The sequence below is a fragment of the Crocuta crocuta genome, unplaced genomic scaffold (genome assembly GCF_008692635.1).
Source record: "Crocuta crocuta isolate KB4526 unplaced genomic scaffold, BGI_CrCroc_1.0 scaffold190, whole genome shotgun sequence".
NCBI lineage: Eukaryota > Metazoa > Chordata > Mammalia > Carnivora > Hyaenidae > Crocuta > Crocuta crocuta.
Window position 1 is genome coordinate 77,026 of NW_027527955.1, and position 23,727 is coordinate 100,752.

A 23,727-nucleotide genomic window follows, 5' to 3' on the forward strand; every position below is an offset into this window, starting at 1 on the left:
GTGGTATTCATACTGTGTTTCTTCTGATTGATAATAAAATGTTATATTAAATAAATTCTTTTTTTTAACGTTTATTTATTTTGAGAGAGAGACAGGCAGACAGAGAGTGAGCAGAGAAAGGACATAGAGAGAGGGAGACACAGAATCTGAAGCAGGCTCCAGGCTCGGAGCTATCAGCACAGAGCCTGATGCGGGGCTTGAACCCCTGAGCGAGATCATGACCTGAGCCAAAGTTGGACACTCAACCGACTGAGTCACCCAGGTGCCCCATATTAAATGAATTCTTAATGAAGACAGTTTTGGGAGGGAGCTAATCTAAGATGGTCCAAACACATACATTTCTGAAGGCCTCACTGGATTACATTTTATCACTTTTATCACATTACTTTATCTTCTTTAAACCAAAATAATTCTAACTCAGCCCTTTCCTACAAGGCTAGCAGAAAACTCAATGTTCATAACTACTGGGATTCCCTGCAAGATCATGCTAAGGTTCTCTTATCCCTTTATACAAAACAAAATGTTCAGGGTGGCCATTGTCTTTGTCCACACTGATTTCTTGACATAGCCAGAACCTCTGTTGTGATGGTTTTGCCATGTGCCCCCTTGGCTACGCTGAACTACATTTCCCAGAATTCCCTTTCCTCTGGGTTTCCTGTTAGCATGGGCTACTAAGGAGATTTTCTTGACAGTTGGAGGATGTAAGGAAGGCAGCAGCCATTTTGCAGTACACACTGTTGCTGACCTTTTGATTCATTTTACTGGCATGAAGCAGCAACTTGGCCAGCATTGTTCTCTCTTGCCCCTGACTGGATCTTCTTTCAGTTTCTCTGACTCCTAGTCAGCTGTGTGTGTGGCTAGGTCCTCAACAAAGGATGCTGACCTCTATAAATACTTTTGTTACCAAGGTCAGAGACAACAAGAACTGACGTGCATTAGCCTAGCTTCTTGGTGTTCCAGCTCACGCTTCTGGGATTCCAGCCTGTTTGTGACCTTCCTTCCTAATTGCCAGGCTGTTGGTTCAGAGTTCCAGCATTAGATGTGGAGACAACTTTGCTGAGGCTGCTTAGTAAATTCCCATGAGTGCTTAAGCCAGTTCCCTTCAGTAAGCCCATATATTTTCATCTCCTATTGTTTCTGCTTCTCTGTGTGAACCCCGACTAATACACGTCCACACTGCTCACTGAGGATACAAAAACCTTTGTCAATGTTGGAATCCCATGGTCTAGTTTGGGTGCTGCCTACATATATGCTTGCAGCCTCTCCTTACTGAGGCCCTGTCACTCTCCCTCCCAGAGACGTCCTGGGCAATTCAGCATAGCTCTCTACCATGGTAGGGTCATTTTTAGTCTATATGCCTTTGATTCATCATCTTCCTCTGGAGTATTTAATGACATTTCTTCAATGGATTTAGGCTTTCACAAAACATAGGGTTTGACTTCAGTCCATTTCTGCTTTCAAACCCAGTAAAAACTTAGTGAGGCAAGCCAGTACAATACTTTACCTTTTGAAATTGGAGAGCTTAGAGTAGGAGAAAAACTAAAGGAAAACAAACATAACACTTTAATAATGATCCAGCCATAGGAGGGCATAGCTGAAGATGTAATCGAGATATACTCCTTAGCCAGTGGATTTAAAAGCCAGCTGTTCCCTAACTCTATGCCTATCAAATCAGAAACTTCTAGGGTGGGGTACAGGGAATTTGTATTTTTAATTAGAATTCTCTCATGTGGTTCTTATGTACAGCTAAATTAAAAACTGTTGTCTTATGCCATCTTCTTTATATTGAATGTCAGTGTTCTGAGTGGAGCATTTGATGGTGGTGGATAGCAAATAGTAATAATCCTCCTATATAAGGATCTGGTGTGTAGGCTACTCCATATGGCTAGCCATGCATTCGTGTTTTGAGCTAGAAGAGGCAGGGATAGGGTTGACATTCTATTATAAAGTTAAGAAATTTTCTTATTTACCATTCTTATGTAATTGGTAGAAACCCCATCTGTGAGAGAACATGAGCAGGGTGATTATAGTCAAATAAAAACACATGTTTTGTGGTCAGGACTGAGACAGTCAAGTGTGGACACAGCTCACAGACTGGAGGATGAGCAGGTCAGAGAGAGGTGCACTCCACATTTGTCTCAGTGGAGTTGGGTTGAGGTGTCCTTCCAGCTGTGGGTCAGGCTGCCCTGAGCTTCCCTGGCTAGATTCTAGAGGTGTGAGGAGTTCCAGTTCACTGAGGAAAGAAACAAAGGCAAAAGCGTAATGATGGTGGAAACTGTCCAGTAAGAAAACAAAGCCTGGTTGGAGCAATACTCTTTGCTATCTCCCAATGACAGTGATCTTGATGGACAGGAGAATGTGAGGGCTCTGTGCTCTGGGGGCCTTTCTTCTCTGGCATGAGAAACCTCTGTGAAGCCATGGATCAGGCAACTGGAGAGTTGCCATGGGAGGCTGCCTAGAAGAGGCTGCAGGGCACTGAAGACAGAGCACTTGATAAGGATAAAAATGTTGAAGCTGACAGAAATATTAATACCCCCCATCTTACACTAAAGCAGATTTGAAGAGGGAATATGACAAAGTCTTTACAAAGACAATAATTGAGGCTGTGAGCTGTTCTAAGGTAACTTGTATTCTGACAACTTTTCCCCAAACTTCTGATAAGCCAATGCCATTACCCAGCGACAAGAAAACATTCCACAGGAGAGACTACGGCGAACACTGGAACCTCAGCAAGAAAGGATGCCTTCACAGTGGTTTGGAGAGAACTGCTTGCACAGAAGAGGTGGAACTCAAGAAACTAGTTTCCAAAGTTGATGGTGTCAGAATTTAGAAGGTTTCTGTGGCCATGAGCCAACTAGCGCAACAGAGGGACCCATTTATTAAATAGGTATAATAATAGCTTTGCCTGTGATTTGGGTAGGAATCTAATTTTGGGTAGCCAACTTACTAAATTCAATTTCTTGCCAAGAAAGTTTGTCTCAGAAGCAAATCCATTTTTTAGGGGCCTTACTAAAATACTATGGCAAATATAATTTGCAGTAGCCACCGTAGAGGCTGTATGTAAGGACAACTTTGATTACTTGTCACACTGCCTAAGCCACTAAGACTCATTCGGAATGTTCTCTTTGTGATGAAAGAGATGCCTTGAGAAAGAAGGCTTGTCCTATTCTAATGGCCTCCTGGTGGCTGAATCATAGCTTAGTTCATAGTCAGGGACTCTGTTTATAGCGGCGACTATCAATATAGTTGGTGAGGAGGTGAGAAGAAATCAAGAGCTTAATTCTACTGATAAGATCTATAATGGTGCCCCTGGAGCTTTTATATTAATTGTCAATTATTTCAGCTCTGTTGATTAAATAGCCAGTAGAATTGTCTCTGAAAATGTGGTACGAAGACAAAGGCTTTCCTCCTTCCACTGCAATGTTTACTGTATGCTGTTGTGCCCCCTTGATTTTCCTTGAATAACCGACAAGCCCAGCTATTCAGTGTGTTTGCAAGTTAATGCTGAGTGATCAGTACAAAGACTGGGAGGCAAATCAGGTACAGTTTACTATGGGAGAGCAGCTCCGTTAATTCTTGAGGAAGTGCCAAGTCAACCCAATGCAGTAGTAACAACTTACAGAGTTAACAACAAGTTACACCTCAACGTTAACAGCACGTTGAGTTTTTAAATATGATGAATGATTCTTAACTGGGAATGTAGTGGTGAATGGCACTGAGACCTAGATTGAGATTGATAGTCAGTTTGCCTGGTGCTTAAAATATTGTGCAGTAATTCTAAACATTAGGAGAGTAGTTTCCTGCCAGCAGGGACTCTGCATGGGCATCTACCCAGACTCTGAGGAGTCTTTTGGGGATAAACAGGATTGAAGTTTTTCATTTCCAGGAAGAGCTCTTCTGTTGGGAAAGAACGGTAGCAAAAGTGAAATGACAATTCCTTTCCTGCTACAGGATACCCATTACAATTCAGAGCCTACATAGCTGGTTCTTATAGCACACAACAGAAGACCTTCCCAATTGTTTTGGTTCTATTTTTTTTCCCCGTAGTGAGAGTTTAATATTTGTGCTGGAAAAAAATGGTTTATGCCAAGTAGAGATGAATTTTTAGAAAACATCTCCCAGGCCTTTTAGAAACCCAAGCTGAAATCACTTTCTTTGCTGCAGATGATGTAGGTGATGTACAAGCCTGTTTGACCGGTTTTGTGCCTTGCCCAATGGCCCTGTTCTCTGTTTCTATCTGCAGCCAGGAAAACTTCTAAGGCTTAATATTTGAATACTTGAAATCTGCACAGTAAAACTCTTCTAACTTTGAACCAATATACTGAAATGAGGTATAAACCAGCTAACGGTTTCTTAATCTCAGACCTGGAGATGAATACAAACTGTGCTTTTCTGAAGTGTGTTTGAAAAACCCCTGCCTCAACATTATGACTAATGGGATCAACTTTAAAAGTTGTTTCCTAGCTAAAAACCTATTCTAGTACAAGATGGGGGGGAGGGGGAGGCACCAAGAGTTAGGGGAGAAGGTGTGATGGTGGCTTTCTAAAACGTGACCAAAATTGTGTTTTAGAATATGATATAGAAACCTGGGCAGGGCTTTGAACAAATTCTGTACGATGAAAAGGAGGCAAGAAGGGCCCAAAATAAGGCCTTCAAACTGTTGGTAAACATAGGGGGGAGAATTAAGATTCTTTTAAGATCCAAACAGAACTTGTCTCAGAAGTCTTTATCTGACACCATATTTTCTGCAAAAAAAAAAGATACTGAATGTTCCTTTTTGAACTCTATCATATTCTTGCATATATTTTTGCAAAGATTGTTTCCCTCATCCTTGTGAAGTTCTACTATTTTTGTTTGATTTGGTACCACAGATTAGATGTTAGTTTACCGTGCTACTGTGTAAAGGGAAAAAATGATCTAAAGTAGGTGAACTTTAATGAACAAATGCATACTTTATTTAAGTTATGAAGTTTATTTAAGTAAAGTTGCTTGGTGTTTTTTGGCAGTTGTTAACATGAAGGAAATGAGTCCAGTTCTCATAAATATTAAAGAAAAACTGCTACTTATTCTCATTGTACAGAAGTAAACTTTAGAAAAAGAACTAGGGTGGGACCAGAGCCAGAAGAAGATGATTTACTAGCAAGGCATATTTGTTAATTTTTTGTTGTTTTTGTTTTTTAATAGTGACAAGAACCGTGCAGTACTAGGTAAGTTTGGACCACGCTGTCAATTTTACTTTAAAATGAGAATGTGATGCTTGGTATATTATCTTTTTGGATGAGACTTAATTCCTGGGGGGGAAAAAATCTAGTTTCAGTTTCCATGACATTTACCAATTGTTCCAGGCACGCATCAGGAACAGGCAGGGTCACAGTCCAAGTTTAGGTGAAGGTTGGAGTATTCTAGACTCAAAACACAGAGGTGTGGATCAGACTGTGATACCAGCTGGAGAAACTTCCTCAGCAGTGTCTGTGCCCCTCCTGAATCTTCAAGTGACCCAGGATTTTTTTTTTTTTTTTGAGTATTATATTGATTATTGAGCACTCTACATATTTATACATTCAATGTGTTTTAATCAATCCCAGTCATTCTTTTTGATGCTCAAAGTATCGAATAGGGCCCTTTGACAAAGGGGGCCCATTAGATTGGCTATTTATTTTTTACATGACCCATTAGTATCTGGGTGCTTCTGTGCTTTCCAGAACAACGCTCACCTTCTTTGCTCCCCATCCCAGACTTGGAATCAGTCAAATTTTGTTTAGAAGCATGGTTAGGATGGTATTTTGAAGCCAAATCTTGACACTGAGGGGATGTGATATGGTGTGTGCAGGGATATGGCATGAGCAATGACATGCTCGTCGAAATGTTAAACTCGGTCTACTGGAAATGTAGGGAGTAGAGGAACAAATTAAAAGACACGGTGATGAAGCCAGCAGACAAGTTCAGACTATGAGGCATCCTATCAGACACCTGGCTTGGTCTTATTAATAAGTCAATGTCATGAAAAATGTGGGGAAGATGGTTACAGATTTGAAGAGACTTAAAAGACATAGCAAAAGCCATATGGGGTCATTATTTTAAAACTGTTTTGAAAAAATAATCTATAAAATAATTCTAGAAATTATTAGGGAAATTTTAATGTAGATTCATTATGAGCTATTAGGTAACTAATTTTTTGAGGTGTGACAATGATATTCTCATTTAGCTAAGTATAGTCTGGTGGTACGGGCTGAAGTGTTTAAGGGTCCACCTAATGATGTCTGTAGTTTATTTTAAATGATTTGACAATAAAAATCAAAATAAAATCGTATATAACTATACAAGTATATATGATGTGCATAAGCAGCAGATGGGGCAAACGCAATTTGTGAAGAATTATTGTATCTAGGTGGTGGGTCTTTACTGTACTTCTCCTTTTCTATATGTTTTAAGTTTATTATTATTATTATAATAAAAGGAAGTTTTATAAAGGTGGAAGCAGAACTCCCTGACTTTGGGACACAGGAAACTTCTTGCTCCTGAGATCTTTATGCTAATGTTCCTTTCTACATTTCCTGCCCGAGGGGTGATACAGCTGTCTGTCCAGCTCCCAAGTCAAAAGCCTTAAAGCCCTCCTTATCCCCTCTTTCTCCTTCAGCCTTTTCCATTCAACAAGCATGCTTTTCCAATGGTATCTTCTAGATAGGTCATGAGTCTGCCCCTATCTTTGTCCACTATCTCAGAGACCCCAACAGCAGACTCTGACCTCCTTCTTCCAAAGTCATGTTCCTTGCACCCATTCAGCCTCCAGAGCAATCTTTCTACAGTGCGATTCCCATCACCCTGCTTCTCTGTGACTCCCCATTGCTTAGAGGATAAAGTCCAAGCCCCTAGCATGGTGTGCAATGCTGCATGACCTGCACTGCCTTTCTTCCCCCGGTAACGCTGAGCTCTACTCGTATTGTCTTCCACGTGATGCTCTTTGCCTCTTTTTCCTGGGGCTGACTCCTCATGGGCATCCTGGAATCCCCAAATTCAGGAGTTCTCCTTCCCCAGAGCAGTTCCTCAGCCACATGGCTGCCTTACTGGACTGCAAGTCCCCCATAATAGCATATGCACATCACTGTTGCTGCATTAGCTCATACTTGAGTGAGGCAACAGATTGTAGTGATTGGAGCCAAAGTACCTGAGTTTGAATACCAGCTCTGTTCCCCACTCACTCCTTGTGCAACCTTGGGCAAGTTGTTTAATCTTTCTCTGCTTGTGATTCTCAAATATGGAGTCAGGATAATAATAATAATAGAACCTACCTCACAAAGTGTTGAGGATGAAGCGAGTGTTTGGAATAGTGCCAGGCACATTATAAGCACTCAATAAGTGTTAACTATTAATACTGTCTGAGCTGTGTTCCTATTTTCCCACTAAATGAGATCCTTGAAATGAGGGGTGGTATTTATAGATATTACCATGTGCCAGGCACTGTGTTAAGTGCTTGTATTCCATTTAATCCTCACAAATGAGGTAAGTGCCAATTCTCCCTGCATCCCTCTTGCCTCCCACTTTCCCTCTCTCCCACTTCCCTTCTTCCTTTTCTCCCTTTGCCTTTCCCTCTTTCCACAAATATTTTACTTCCAAGCCTATGCTATTACCCCTGTTTTTACAGATGAGGAAACAGAGGTATAGCACAGATAAGCAGTTTGTCCATATGCACATCGTCAGTTCAGTGGAAGCCCCTAGGTTGGTGTTCCCAATGCCTACCTCTGAAGTTGGTGGGGTCCACACTGTACTGTGCATTCTTTTTTGGACAGAGAGCAAGTAACATTTGACTGCCATTTTAGTGCTCACTAAGTGTTTGTGAAATGAATGAATCAATGAATGAATGTGAGTAAATTAAGTTAAAATGAGAGAAAGAGGGACATGTGGGTGTGGGTATGATGAACTCAGGTTTCGATGTGGGCATAAAATGCTCTGAACATCCAGGCAAATAGCATCCAGGAGGGTATCTTTGGGAAATACAGCTCAGTGTCGAGCTGTGGCGATGCCGAGTGAACAGAGGGGACCCTTGAGGACTTACGCACCAGTTCTTTCAAAGTCAGTCTTGCATTTTGCTTAGAATTCACATCAAGCTGAATGATCTGGTCCCAAATCCTCATTTTCTTTCTTTCTGCAAATAATCAGAATTTTTTGGCTCCCCTCTTCTCCATAATTCCTCAAAGATTACTCAGTTTCCAGGATTATGTGTACAATTTTCCTCATGTTTTTAGCTCTTCTAGCAGGGATTTAAAATAATTAGCTGCTAGGAGTTATCTTACTACTTCTATAGTTAGATGTCTTCTTTCTACATTCTTGGGATGTTTTCAGTTTGAAAGTTATTCTCCTTGATGGTACTGCCTGGGGAAAGGCCAATTTCCATTCTGGTAGTGTCCCTTCATCAGAGAAGCTTTCCTTGGTCATCCTATGTGCATTAGCCCTCCAATTCCCATCACTGCCATGTTATCTTAGGTTATGGCCTTAATGGCATTTATTATCTTTGAAATTATCTTCAGCCAGATACATCACATATTTCAGTCTCTCTAATGAAAGTAAACTCTCTGAGGGCAGAACCTGGCATACTGCATTCACTACTGGTGTGTGTGTTACAAGTGTCCAAAGAATTCTTGTTGAATGAAAGATATGTAGATATAGGTGGGATGGGAAAAAAGGAAAACACAGAAAAGGGTAAATGTAGGCAAAAGCCCTGATGTGCCTCCAACGTGCTGTACTTCTTGCCACCAAAACACTTTCTTTTGGTGTTTTATTTTCTATTTTAATTTTCTATTCTATTATTACATTGTTTTCTATGCTGTTCCGTCTCCACTGCTGGCCCATGGGCTCTAGGAGCTTGGTAATGCTCACCAAACTTTCCATTCATTTCCTTCCTTCCTTCCTTCCTTCCTTCCTTCCTTCCTTCCATTCACTAAGATTTGAGTAAGGCTACAGGCTGGAAGCTGGAGGTCCCAGTGTGGTTGAAAATGGGAAGAGAGACCAGCTATTGCCTCTTTTGACATCATAATTTTGCCCATGGCTAAGCCAGCAGCATCTAAGAAATATTTCCTTTCTCTTGTTGCCCAGGGAGGCTTTATTTAAGAAGCTTTTAGCTATAGGGGAATAATGTGCTCCCTGTAACCTGACCTCAGTTCTGAGGAAACCATAATCAACCTGCGTATAGGCTGAGAGGATTAAGAATTTTTAATTTACTTAACCACTTTCAAAAAATATTGCACTGGATCATGCTACGTATTTTAAATGAGGCTAGTAGTTTAGTTCACATTTCTTTGCATTCTAAGTGGAGTAATTTGATTCAAAGTTATATATTCAAACTGAATATAGATTATAGTTCACATTCAATTACGACAACATAGTATCCATTTTTCATGCTTGTTGGTAACATATATTTTATTTAAAAGTACTTTTTGTTTAAAATATTAGTTTGTTTTATTTTTATTTATTTATTTATTTTGGCTTAAAAAGACCTGCCATGCTCAGGATATGTGAAATATGAGGAAAAGTTTTTGCTTCTCCCATAAGAACAACTTTTAGTATAAAGCAGTACTCTCACCTACTAACCAGATTCAAGAAGAAAAAGTGGTTACTTCAAAGATGACATTCACGCATGTTATTTAGGAAATTATGCCTGAAGTGTCAATCAAGAATAACATGTAATTTCTGAAGGTTTTTTTTTGTTTTTTTTTTTGTTTTTTTTTTTTTTTTTTTTAGACNGAAGTAGGAGAACCTGTAACCCTAGCCTTCCCAACCCAGTATAGATCTGAAGATGTGAGCCAGAAATACACTCTGGGGGTACACTATAGACTCTACCACCAACAAAGTCGTATGTGAAAACGCTAACCCCCAGTGTAATGGTATTAGAAGATGGAGTCTTTGGGAGATAATTAAGTTTAGATGAAGTCATGATGGTGGGGCCTTCATGATGGGATGAGTGCCATCTGAAGTTCTTTTAAAAGCTTATCTTATATATTTACCATCACCTCCATCTCCTCCACATGGATCTCTATAATCCTCACTTCCACCATGACCTTCAGTACCCTCATAAACTCTCCTTCTGCCACACCTTTCCCTCCTTCTTGAAAATTCCATCCCTTCCCATCACTCTCCTCCCCACTTCCCTTGCTCCTAAACCACCTCTTTTCCTTCTCACCACCTTCCCCAGGGGCACCAACACTATCCAGCATGTGGGCATGTCCTCAGGTGGTGAGTCAGAGCCACTCAGCCTTCCTCCCCAGTCAGGCACGCTTCTTACCAACTCTTTGTTAATGGTGTGTGAAATCCCCTGGCTAGTGCCACTACAGGTCCTAGTGATCATCCCAAGGGGCACACAGGTGGGAAGGCAGAGCTGTTGTCCTCGTTGGCAAACCTCAGGCTGGTAAAGTATTTCCATACCTTTGCTGTAGTCCAAATGACTGGACTGTTACATCTAAGAGTTTCGTTAATATCTGTAAAGGATGTTCATTTTCATTAAACAAAAGACAATCATTGGTTTCTTCCTTTAGTTTTCACCTAGTTTCAGAAACCTGAAACCTAGTTTCAGATTTATATAAAAACTTTTTTTTCCAATTGTTTTTCCAAATAGCATTTCTGGACTTTTGAGAGCTAACGCTTTACTATCGATTCCTCATGGTTTAGCATGAGAGGAATATCAGAAATGAGTGATCCAGATTTGCTAAAGGCATCACTGAAGGCTGAAATACTTTTTGCTTCGTTATTTTTATCTTATTGAATACTTTCTTATTCCACCACCTTCAAGGGTTAAGGCTTCGCTCTTAAAAACAATAGACATTTGAAATATCACTTTTAAAGAATGGTCTTTAACATCTTCTGCTTTAAGATGCAAATATGGACATATCATTTCTTTTTACAAGCCACTTGAGCTTGAGCTTGGAGCTTTCTGTATCATCTCCTCCAGTTAAACTTGATTCTATCACCTCACATAACAGGTTTATTTGGGATGTGTGTTTTAACATTCAGGGGACAGCCCCCCTCTGCTGCTCTGACAAGTGCTCCTTCTTTGACAGTAGCTCCTTACCTGTACCTAGTATGTCCAACATGGCCCTGTGTATCATAGGTTCAGCACTGATCTCTACCATGTTGCAGGGAGATGTTTCTCAGGATGAAAGATATGGTATGGGCAGCTCAGGAAAGCAGTTCCATTACTAAATAAGGGTTCACTTGAGCCACCATAAACATTCTCACAACCCTCTACCAGTGCACAAAGCTGCGATTCAAGTTGAACTGAGGTTTCTGATATTCTTTTCCTGGGTATTGCCCTTATGGTATGTGAGACAGATTTATTCCAATCCATCTGAGGCCTGAGTCAGAGTCAAAAACTGGAAAACTTCAAAGTAAGAAATTAATGACCATTAGATTTCCATAATGAGGATTTGCAGAAGGCTTATCAAGTGATGAACGTAAATGTTTCAAAATGGACCGTGAGCATGAAGTAACTAGCAAAAATAAATCAGAACACATCCCATTTCTAACTAAGAGAATGAAAACTAACAACTTCAATGTCAAGTCTAAGCATCCGAAATCTTCCACATGTGCAGGTACATTTCTCTTTCTTAAAAAATGATATCCGTGTCATGACACCCCAAAGAGATGACGGTACTCTCCACAGTATGTTCTTCCCTACCCATGTCCATTGATTAAACTAAGTCAGGGACTTCCAAAGATCTTCTAGAATATAGCCTCGTCCTGTTATTCCACTGACAAATCTTTTCCATAGTTCCTCATTGCCTACTGGATAAAATCCAAGATTCTTCTCCCAACGGGCCCAGGCTTTCACCACCTGCCCCTGATCTGCTCTGACCCCAGGATATTATTACATGGCCTAGAATCTGGGTTCTTCTGGGTCATGTTGACTTCCTCAACCTGGCGTCTATTCCTTTTGGAATGCCACTCCCTGCTTCCTCTCCCCCTTTGACCTTACAATTCTTTGCTATTCAACATAGAGATCCTTCAAGAGAAAACTTCTTGGCTCCCACTGCCAAGTTATGCACCTTTTCCATTACAACCAAGCATTTATCATGGCATTGTCATATCAACTCTCTTGTCTGTATACATGGGGAGGCTGCAAGTCCTATGAGGGCATAGACTGAGTTTTAAATCATTATATTCCAGTATCTGGCATGAAAATATTTGTTGAATGGATAACCCATTAGATGATATATAGGAGAGGCATGCTGGGTTCAATACCTCTTGAGAGGCTCTTGAGAATGAAAAGGTGGTGGCTATGAATAGGTGAGGCTATGGGACAAAGTGAATACAGATCTGGTTGATACAAATTCCCATCCTAGTGAGGCTAATTATAGCACAACAGGAAAATAAGATGCAGACAAGTCACCACGCTGGGATTAAAGTAAGACTTAGTGGACCAATGGATATCCCAGAATGCACTGTACACAAATCAAATACCATGTTTAGGGAGGTGAAGTGATCAGAAATGGCATGGAGCTGAACTCACAGCTTGGGGGTCTCCTGTCTCTACATCTGAGTAGGACTGGAGGAGACCAGCAGGGAGGATGGAAATCTTGGAGACATTTCCAAATACATATCTCAGAGGAGAATTGTATGGAGGAGAGTTTCATTAGTCCTTTTTGTTTCCATTGGTGAGCAAAAAACCAAGGTGGTTGGGCATACTTCAAGTGGCCAATGCAGTAGGATAAAAAGGGAACAGAAATTTATACAGATCTAGAAACCAGTATAAGGTTAGCACTGAGTGCTATCCAACTCCTAAGGAGAGGAATGGACATGGAGAATGTCTGAAAACAATCCAAAGTGTAGATCTATCCGGTTTGGGGTCCACTATGAGGAAATGGCACATTGTATCCCTGGAAAAAATCTCAGGCTACTTAGACAATTTGTATGGTGGCCATAGTTCCCTAAAGTGTTTAAGAGACCCTTGGGAGATTACAGCATCTGAAGCTCAAAAGGAGATGGTCAAACAGTGAAAGTCTCACAGGAACAGCAGGGCCGGGGTCTGCCCAGGAGGCTGGAGTTACCCCCCACATAGTTCTTGCCACTCTACAGTCACTGTCAGGCTAATTTATTTGTTCTTATCAAAATCAGGGGAGCAGTAGGAGAAAAACAAAATCCCATCTTGGTTGGCAGTTCAGTAAGGCAGTCTGTGGCAACCCTGGGCTCATCTAGAAACCACAGGAGAGAGAGGAAATGTAGAAACTTTGTAACTCAGAGCCTTTGACTCTAAAGTTGCCAGTTTACCAGACTCCTCTGGGAATCTGACCCAACTGGCCACTCCTCTTGAAACCCTCCATTCATTTCCCGGAACCTATTCTCTCTTGGCTCACTTCCCAGCCTTCTGGCTGTTCATGGCCAGAGCTCACTATGGACCTTTCTGACCCTGCCCAATGGTCCATCCTCCCTATTCTCTGTCTCTGGGCCCATTTTCTCTTTTCACTGTATGCCTGGCCTCTGGGCAATCTCACACAGAGCATGACTTCAGGTACCAGCTGTATGTTGGTGACCCCCAAATACTTGTTATTTCTAGATCTCTGTGGACACTTCCTGACTAGCAGAACTAGCCCACCAAATGTTTCACAGGCACTTCAAGTTTAGCATCTTCCTTATTTCCTCTCACCACCAAAACTGCTGTCCTCTCAGCCCTTGCCTTCCCTGGTAAAACTAGCAAATGCCAGTCTCATGCACATAATTGTCCAAAGGAGCTGGCTACAAGCTACCCTGGATCCTGCACCCTCCTTCACCCTCTTAGCCAAGCATCAAACACCAAGTTCTCTTGCTTTTTACCTCCAAAATCTCCGTGAAATCCATCCCTTCTTCTCAACCTTGCCACTTCTATCTCCTGGACTGGTAAATGTCAAGCTACCCTTCTGGCTTCCTACCTCTAACATCACACTTCTGCTCTATCTGCATTGTCACCTTTGTGAATTTTCTAAAGTGAAATTAATCTTAATGGGTGGCTTTCTAGCTTAAGTGCCGTGTTCCTCTGCTATAACCTCACATGCAGTACCACATCTCCTTGCATGTGGACTGCCAGGACTAGAACTTCTGGCTGCCTCCCCACTTTTTGCTTTCTAGAATACTCTTGGCAATACTACTTTTCTTGTAGTCTCCGACAGGATGTGATAGAGTCTACACTAGGCCACTGCGAACTTGAACGTGAGCAAATGTGACAATTCTTTCAAATGCAGAATTTGCCAGCTTTGGTGGTACAGTGGTGAGCATAGCTGTCTTCCAATTGTGGAGTTGAACTTTGTTCTTGAGCATGGATAACTCATTCTTTCCCATTTTGGCATTCAATCGAATCCATGGATTTTTTCATATATACTCAAATGTTATTTTCTCAACCAGTGTCAAGTTCAGGTCTTTCCAGGGTGAGGTAAATGTTCTGTTTCCTAGGGTTTCTTTTCTCTTCACTTTCACCTGCCTTTCTTTTTGGAGGTGATATTAAGTGACTGAGCAGAATGGGGCTAATGTACTTTCTGGCACTAGGAAAGGGGTATCTTATTCCCAGTAGCATGGCTGGCTGTCCCTGCAATTTCTATGGAACATGTCAGTGGTCAGTGTGTCAGATGGCCGATCCTGGGATCCATCAGGTTACGGCTCTCTTGACACCTGCTGATGACCTTACCATTGTCTTCTGTAACTTCCTCTCCAGACCCAGGCCCCTTTTGGTCACTCTTTTCTCTCAGAATTTCAAAATCTCCTTGAAAATCTGGGAACGTTAGTTGACTTTCTCCTAACCCCGCGGGGAAGCGGCGGGTCTACGAGGTTCCTCGGCTTGGCTGTAGCTGTGGCTTAGCCACCGTCTTACCACAGTATGGGCAGTGCCATACCAAGAATGGGATACACCCTCAGAATAATCAGCCCTCAACAAACTGTGCTTATGTTCTATAGGTTTACAAACATTTCATTTGAAGAGACATCTTCAGTGGTGATAACACAGGCTCAATGCTTCCCACACTATTTTGCAATCCTTTTAGGATGCATGTGTATCTAAATGGCCAGACATCTCAGAAATCTATCTCTGAAGCTGTCAAAATGATGGGGACATGGGAAAATAATCGTGGCCAAATTAGGGATTCTCACACTTTTGGCTCAGGGTCCTGGCTAAATTCCAGGGCTTTACAAAGAGTCACTTGTCTATACAGAGTCCACTCTGACATCCACTGTTACATTAGGCCACAGGTTGTTGGGCCACACAGGCTGCTAACAGGAATGTTCCCATCTTCTGAGCGACATACCAGCCCAAAAGAACCAGCTTCAGGTTATCAGCTAGTGTGTGCTGCACGGAAGTTTCTCGAGGCCAACTGAGGCCCCATCTTTCTAGATACCCCTCCCTTATTCATCTGTTTTTAGGAGTCTGGCCATTTTTCCAAGGATTTTCCTGGGAACTATGTCACAGGCTTTCTTTTCGTATGGTGCCCACAGACCTCCCAGGGCTTTGGAGAGCAGGATCTCTTCCAGAGACTAGCAAATGTCAACCTTTGATTCCTTCCTCTCTCTTCCACCCCAGTGGGAGGAGTCTTCTACCAATGGGCTACGGAGGAGAAGAGGGAGTCTTGCTCTTACCCACGCAGCTTTCTCCCAAATCTTGTATAAAGCCAAAGGATTCCCATAAAGGTCTAGGCTTTTGAAACTCAAAAGGCAGGAAAACAATCTTTTCCCCTCAGCTCTCTGAAGTCACTTCTCTTTGTGAAGTGCTTTAGGTCACACCCAGTCTCACTGCAGAGGCAAAGGCTTGACTGCCTGAGGAGAGGGAAGGTCCCAGCATTTGCAAACCAGAAGCTCCTGTGGGTCAGTGTCGTGTGGCCCCGCACCCTGGTCCCTTCCTGCTGCTGCTGGTTTATGCTAACATCTTAAATGAGGAGTGTGCGTGAAAAGTACGTGTAGCATCATATCTGGGGAGGAATGTATTTTCTTTTAACCATCAATGCTTAGTGATGCTGTTGAACCAGAATGACACAGCCTCTGTCCAGCATCTAAGGAAACCAGTTCAGGAGCCAATCAAAATGCTGAGGGTCTTCCCTCTGTCCCTCCTTCCTCTGTCTCTCCTGCTTAGCAGTGCACAGCCTGGGAGGTGTGGATCTGGGAGGAAAAGGGAACATCATGGAGGATGAGATCACGTGGCATCCAGAACCCAGGTCTTCTCCTTGCGGTGTGATGTTTGCTTTCTCCCCCCTGGAAAGAGGAGTAGGGAAATCATGTGCTTCTATGACGAGGAGAAAGGAGATGTAGTAACAGAATATCATGTGGCCCAGGGGAGCGGATGGGACTTTTTCTCAAGAAGTTCCTGCAATTGTTCAAGGATTTAAAAACATGGGCGATAATGCTACCGACTGCTGATAGCAACAGAGGATTGATGACAGAGGAGAACATGTGGTAAAAATAACTGGGTTCCTCGAGAGCTAGTCTGAGATCTTCTGAGAGAATGGCTGCTTTCCCTTCTCCTCCTCCTCTCCCTGCTCCTATGCCTCCTGCTGTGGATGCTAGCTTACATTTACTGAGTGCTTATTTCCTGCCAGACACTTCCTGGAGCCTCACACAAATTAACCCATTTAATCTTCACAACAACTCTATGAGGTAGGGCCTCTCGTTGCCTACCTTCGTTTTCTCAGAGGAGGAAAAGGAGATGCCGAGATGTAATTTGCCAGAGACGGCACGACCCCAGGCAGCAGGAGCCCACAGTTTGTAGCCTGGACTGTGTGACCGCACTGCCCACAAGTCCCATTCGTGTGCAGCACTGTAGCCTACAGAGACTCATACCTGGTCCTCTGTTCCTGGGAGACAGCTGTCAGCCTAGCCTCAGAGAATCTGCTCTGCAAGCCAAATGTTGCTAAGGGCAGAGGAGAATGAATTTATACTGTCCCGCCTCCCCTGCTAGCCATCACACCTGCTCAAATCTTATGCTAGGCCAGCCCAAGGCAGCCTCCAAGACATTGATTCTGTTTTTGAAATTTCACGTTTTGTCTGAAAATTCAGGCAGTTTTATACTTGCCACACAGTATACTCATGTGTGTATTTGTACGGCAATAATAGCTCTAGGCTGATAGCCTGGGCATAGGCCTACCAAACAAGATCTGCTTCTCTATAGGATAAAGAAGTCTGGGCAAGTAGGGTAGATAGCAGAGAGAACGGCTACACCTCCAGCGAGAGAGGGAGGCCTGAGCTTCCAGGGCCCCAGGCTGGCTGATGGAAGCAGATACAGGGCACTTGAACACTGTCCCCTTCCAGCCAGGCCCTGAAGACTGGGTTCATGTGCTGGAGGGCCCCCCCACCCCCCACCTATGCAAGGTGCACACCACCGCTCTCATGTCACACCTGGTACAACAAGAGGGGCCAGGCAGCAACACTTGGGCATGAACATTCTCCTGACTTCCCACCTTCAGCCTCTTCAGGCCAACACAGCCTGAACCTTTCCTGATCTTAGAGCTGTGAACTTGAACAAGGCTCAGCTACACAGCGGTCTCTTAGAATCAGGCTACGGAGACAATCCTGCAACTTTAATAGTATTTAATTGAATACTTCAGGAAAGTACACACATTTTATTGAGTGGCTTGTGTACCCCTCACCCTTTTGCCACTTATGTCCAGACCTATGCACCCCTCCTTTTTGGGGGAAGCATGAAGATGGCATTATAGTACCAGGGTTATGAGCATAGGAGTTTGGGGGAACCAGATGGGACACTGTGGGTAACAATTTCCACAGGACCCATGGACTTGGCTCAAGCACAGAGTCAGTGACAGTCACCCATGTCCCCAAAGTCCTGGACCTCAACCCCATGCCCAGCTATACTGCCCTGGTCTGTGGGGTGGGAGCCAGCAGTTGGAGAAATGGTTCAACAGTCCTTGGTCCCCATGCACTCAGTCATTTTTCCAGGTAGAGTGGGGCTGTGTTCCCCCAGCTGTGGCTCTCCAGCATCCCCAGAACCCAGTGGCTGTCTAAATTACTGCTCCTTGGGGGCAGAAAGACTGCTTACTGTACAAGGCCCTGGGGGGTTGACTGATGTATCATATAGAGCCAGAGGCCAAACCAGGAACTACAGAGAAAGTCAAACATGTACCCGTATTTTGATACACCAGTTAACAAAAGTAAAACTACTTGGACGTTTTTAAGCTCTTCAGGCCATTTTCCTTTATACACCCCAGCAGAAACATGTTAAATCAAAACACACTCTTATAAACAATTAAAATAATCACATTAGGCATATCTTGCCAGCACATTCTTTAAAGTATGCCATTGAGACCACATCTTCAAGTTACAATCTCATAAAAATAACCTCACTCTACATTCATCTCCAGGAAGAGCATGGCAGCATGGTTTTCCTTGCATGGCTGCGCCAGAAGCAAGCTGACTTTGGAGGATATCTTCCTGTGTCCCAGCAGGACAGCGGGCTCTAGGTAGACCTGTAAGAGGACCTTGTGTCTAAACCTGGCCCTGCCTCTCAAGGGGTGTGTAATTTTGGGCAGACCCCTTCCTTGCTAAGGTAGTTTCATCTGTAGAATGGGCACAATAATATATAACTTATGGGACTGTTGCATAATGCAGGTTTAGTACAAGGATACAACGAGCATTCAATAGTTTTTATTCTTATTTTTATTGCCCAAAGTCCTACAGTTATTAAGATGCCAGGAAGAGGCTTGCTTTTATGTTCTTGTACCCTGTTCTTTAACATTTTTAATGTTGTAAAATAAAACAACATACAGAAAAGTGCATAAATACATGCAGTTTAACAAATATGTGTAAAACCAATACTCATAGGAGCACTACTGAGGTCAAAGGAAGGCTGTTAAGGATGCCCCGGTCTATCCCTCTCCATCCTTCCTCCCAGAGGTCAGCCTCTCTGTCACACGGCTCCCAGGTAGAGTTCATGTGGCTCCCACATATAGCTGGTATGGCTCGATGAGGGTGAGACCTCCTCCGGCAGCTCATAGCTCTCCCTGCACCACAGCATACTGGGCTCGGAGGGGTCTGAGGGACCCAACCTCCCATCCCCACACTCCCATCTGGAAGACAGGTGAGTCGGCTCTCACAAGCAACTGCTACTTTCTAGTACAGAGGGACAGCTGGCTACACTAAGAAGTCATACGTCTTCCACCTATCTTTCCTCATCAGAGACCAAGTGCTGTACATTCTTTTTCTCGTAATGTCACCAGAGTCTTCTGCGGGGGTCCCAGCACCATATTCGTAGAGAGGTGCTGCTGACTTGTTTTTTGGCAGATGGCTCAAGTTTTTGATATTATGTCTGGGAAGGATATTATTTTCTACCACATCTTAACGACTCTCAGTTGCTCTGGTCCCTTAAATGTATTAATTCCTGAGTTTGGTCTAATTTTATTTTCAACTTTGTTCTCAAGCTATAAAAAGGACGAGTTTGATGAAGATAAACTTGTCCATTTTGAAAAGCTTCCCACTTCGTTCTCAGATTCAGTGTTCAGTGTCTCTACGAATGCCAGGACAGGATGGGCAGCACAGGGCCTGCCCCTGCCATTTGGATGTTAAGATTTTCCAGGTGGAGGAGGTTACAGGGCAGTGGGCAACCTCTCAAGACCGCTGCACCCCAACCCCAGCCCTGGTCCCGTGTGCAGCTCCAGCAACCGCTTCCAGGAAGACTTGCAGAACTCACCTTAGGACCTCTTGGGCTGCTGGAAATGGGAATCATGGGTAAACCATGACTGGAGATAAAAACCTTGGTTACACAAACCTTGATTTAAGGAATTCTTTAAGAACTTAATATCACAAATCCCTCATTTCCCAGTCTCATCCTAGTGGTATTCTATACTACCTCTGTACGACAGAGGACATCACCTATCTGGGCACAACTGTGCAGCTTCTGAGGGACAAAGCATCAGGAGGCTTCAGGAAAGCCCACCCCCGAGACAGCCTTATTATCAGAGTCCTAGAGTCAATGTCAGTGTTTAGACATTTGCTCCTCCACATCCTGACACACTTATTCACTCATGTAGATGGATACAAATAAGGGCTTTTTCAAGAAGGAATGCCTTGAAATATAGTAAATGCTTAGTAAAAGCTTCCTGGGTTAAAGTTATATAAAGGTTATGGTTTCTTGGCTTTAAAACAACTGAAAAGCGAGGATTTCAGACCATTGGCCAGATATTTGGGCAGTAACCAACAACCAGGAAAAATTGTGAATTCTTACACAATATATGATTGTGAATTTCAATAGTTAAAAGTAAAAGTTTAGAGGTAGAGAGAGATATTTCCAAATGCATTATTTCCCCATGGAACTACAGAAAGTACTATGATATTTTTTCTAAGGATCTCTAGGAACTGTAAAATTTAGTAAAAAATGGGCAGGTAAACTGTAGTTCATCATTCCCCTAGATTTTCTATTGCACTCTTAATTTATCAAATGAGAAAATTAAATACCTCTTATGTTAATTAAATATTAATGTTACTGTATACTCTTTTACATTGTCAAGACCAAGCCAAATCAAACACAGACGGCTGGAGTGATTATACTTAATCTCATTAGAGTCCAGTTGCAGACATCAAGAGAGATGTCCAGAACACTCTACATAGTGGAGCTGCTTTTAATTCAAAACAGAACTTATTTCATAATATATCAAACATTTAACTGACTTGGTGGGGTGGGAGGCGTAATCAAGACAAAAATATGACAGCATTTAAAATTATAAGTTACATGTTGGCCTGTAAAATCACTACAGAATTTGTAGTGTGTAACAGTTAAGAAATCTTACTCTTCACATCACCAGTGCATTCATTCTTACATGTATTTGTGCATGTAAGGCACAAAGGAAGGTCAAAGGAAACAAAGTTTGTTGTGCAAACATGTGCATGAGAAGTCAAGTCTTAAGAAGTATGGAGGGCAGGAGAAGACATAGGGTGGAACAAAATGCAGAAGACATGGAGACAACAGACCACACAGAATAAGGGAATTTTCAGGGTATCTGGGAAGCAGAGGTGTGTGCTGATGGTGAGGGTGATGGATGAAACCATAGGGAGTTGGATAAGCCAGCACCTACCCAACACTCTGTAAGCCAAGATAAGGAATTTGGACTTCATCCTAAGAGCAATGGAAGACCTTTGAGGGATTTAAAATAGGAAAATGACATGATCATGTTTGCATTTTAGAAATACTTTGGCTTGTGTGTGGAGAACTTTGGCTTGTGAAGTCAAAAGGCATGGAGTTATTAGAGAGGGCCGTGAGTCCAGTTTTACAGGTAAACATGAAATGCATGCTATCTTTCAAGGTCCACATTTTTAGAAATCACATACTCAGAAGACGAAAAAATCAGATAGAAATAATAGATTTGGAAATCCTCTTGATAATTTAAATTTTAACCAATGGAACTTGACTACCCTCCATCAGGGACTGTATCTGCAATGCTGTACAGTGTCCAGAACACAGGAGATTTAGGAGGTGAGTGTCATGTGCATGACTACCTCTCAAAGTGTTTTTGGATCAAAATGGTTTTAATCATGCTAAGGATAATGAAAACTGATGTCTTTTGGTTTTTCTGGGAAATGATAGCCCAAGAGCCAAGAATCTTCATAATCCCCCACTACTGATGAATGGCTGAATTGGTGGCTTATTTTTGTTTTGGAAAAATTTGCATTTCTAAGCAGGATGAACTTATCGTATCTAGGACAGGTTTTCGTTGTTGGTTTTTTTGCTTTGGTTTTTTTTTTTTTTTTTTTTGTCCTATCTTGAAAGATTGAAGAATGCCAGGAGGGAATATGAGTAAAGGTCATCCCAGTGTGGTGTTAATGACTTTTTAGAATTTTGTAGTTTGAGCTTAAAGGTTTCCTTCAGTTAGGAAAGCGTAGCATTCGGGGCACCTGGGTGGCTCAGTCGGTTGAGCATCCGACTTCAGCTCAGGTCATGAAATCACGGTTCGTGGGTTCGAGCCCCACATCGGGCTCTGTGCTGACAGCTCAGAACCTGGAGCCTGCTTCTCATTCTGTGTCTACCTCTCTCTCTGACCCTCCCCTGCTCTCTCTCTCGCTCGTTCTCTCTCTCAGAAATAAACAAAAACATTTAAAAAAAAAAAAAAAGAAAGCATAGCATTCATTTCAAGTCTATTTTTTTCTAATTTAAGAGAATACACTGTGTGTTTATGTTCTGGTATATACTACCAACTGTGTTATGTAAATATCCTGGAAATCATTGGTAAGAAGATCTAAAATGCTATGAATAGCCTCCTTAATACTTTAAAAGTCATTCTGCCTTCAATTACCATAATAAATCTTTCTCATCTCTTATTCCTGAGGGAAATTACTGGAGAGTAAACTCAGTTGGATTAGTTGGATTTCTTTTGAGGAAGTAGATAAACCAAGACTCCTGAGACATTATACCTTAAAGAACTTCCAGGGGAAAAAAGCTTCATTGAAATAGTTCTCTACTTTGTCAATTTTCTCAAAATCTCCATTTTAAACTTTACCTATTTAAAATACAATTAAGTAGAAAGAGTCTAACCTCTTTCTTGACCAGTCTTGACCTCTGTAGGCAAAGCCTCTGGGCATTCATTTTTTCTTTTCCTGACATTTTAGTCTAACCTCAATGTGACAGATTCAGGCATCCTGAAAGCAATGTTGTGAAGATTTCTGCTCTCCTTGGCTTACTCCTGGAAACCTGGCTTCTCTGCCTATGAGCTGGCCACACAATAGCATCATCAATGTTGATCAACTGACTTGGACACTAAAGGAAGTGAGGACATGCAAGAATAGAGAATTGCTCAGCCAAGAGACAAAAGTGGCAGGTTTAGAAAGAAAACTCAAGGTTGGCACATCTTCAGAGGGGTTGGTTGGTATGCTTTCTTTTCCTATATTTTAGTTCAACATTGACTGAACAGCAATGTGTGTGTTCTGTATCAGGCAACGTCAGGAGTATAAAAAGTGCAGAAACCATCTCTATTGCCCTAAAACTTCTCACAGTTGGGAAGATGGGATGCATATCCAAGCTAAATAATAAGACTGTATGCAGGCATGATAATAAATTAAGTAGACTCTGGGGGTATGGAGCAGGGAAGACAGGTGGCTTTCAAAAAGGAAAGAAGTAGGGAGTAGCAAGGTAATGTTTAAGAGAATATGGTAGAGGCGTGCTTTAGAGGCAGAGGAGAGGGAAGAAACAGTAACATAAGGAAAAATATGAAGGCAGGGCACTATTTAGAATTGTCTAGGCTTTCTGAAGGAACCAGAGCAATTAGGATGGGAGAACATGACAGGAGATTATGTTGGAAAGTTTGGGCAAGACTGTAAAGAATTGTGGATTTAATTCCAATGAGTTTAATTTGACTGGTTGACAAAGAGGCATATGTAAGGTTTTAAGTAGGAGAGTGCCATTCACCCTATAAAATACGCATTTTTAAATTTAAAATCATTTTTAAACTGAACATAAAAATATTCAGAGAAAAAGATAAAATGAGGCTGCTGTGGTGTCAGACCTTAATGTCTTTTTTAGAGCTGGGGAGGTCTCTACTTGATGCTGTTCAACATGCTAGGGGATACAAAGGATATAAAAGAAACATAAGGATAAAGTAGGCATCTCAGATTCTTTTAGGGGACCTGAGAGTCTCAGAAGCAAGCAGTTTAATGAGCTACAGAAGTCAGGAGACAAAGAACATCTGCATCAAGTTGATTCCCAGGCCACAGAGCTGGGACAGGTATTACAAAACAACCCAGGCTAATGTCCTCAGCCAGAGCCATCTCAGCACCTCCTGCTGCTCTCAGTCT

General features: G+C 42.2%; 2 long non-coding RNA genes across 3 annotated transcripts in view; one reads left to right on the forward strand and one right to left on the reverse strand.

Moving 5' to 3' along the window:
• LOC144222037 (uncharacterized) overlaps window positions 1-23,727 on the reverse strand; it is a 44,502-nt gene that overhangs the window by 19,240 nt on the left and 1,535 nt on the right. The window lies entirely within an intron of this gene.
• Window positions 1-23,727, forward strand: part of LOC144222038 (uncharacterized) — a 70,889-nt gene that overhangs the window by 15,892 nt on the left and 31,270 nt on the right. The gene's annotated exons all lie outside the window — the stretch shown is intronic.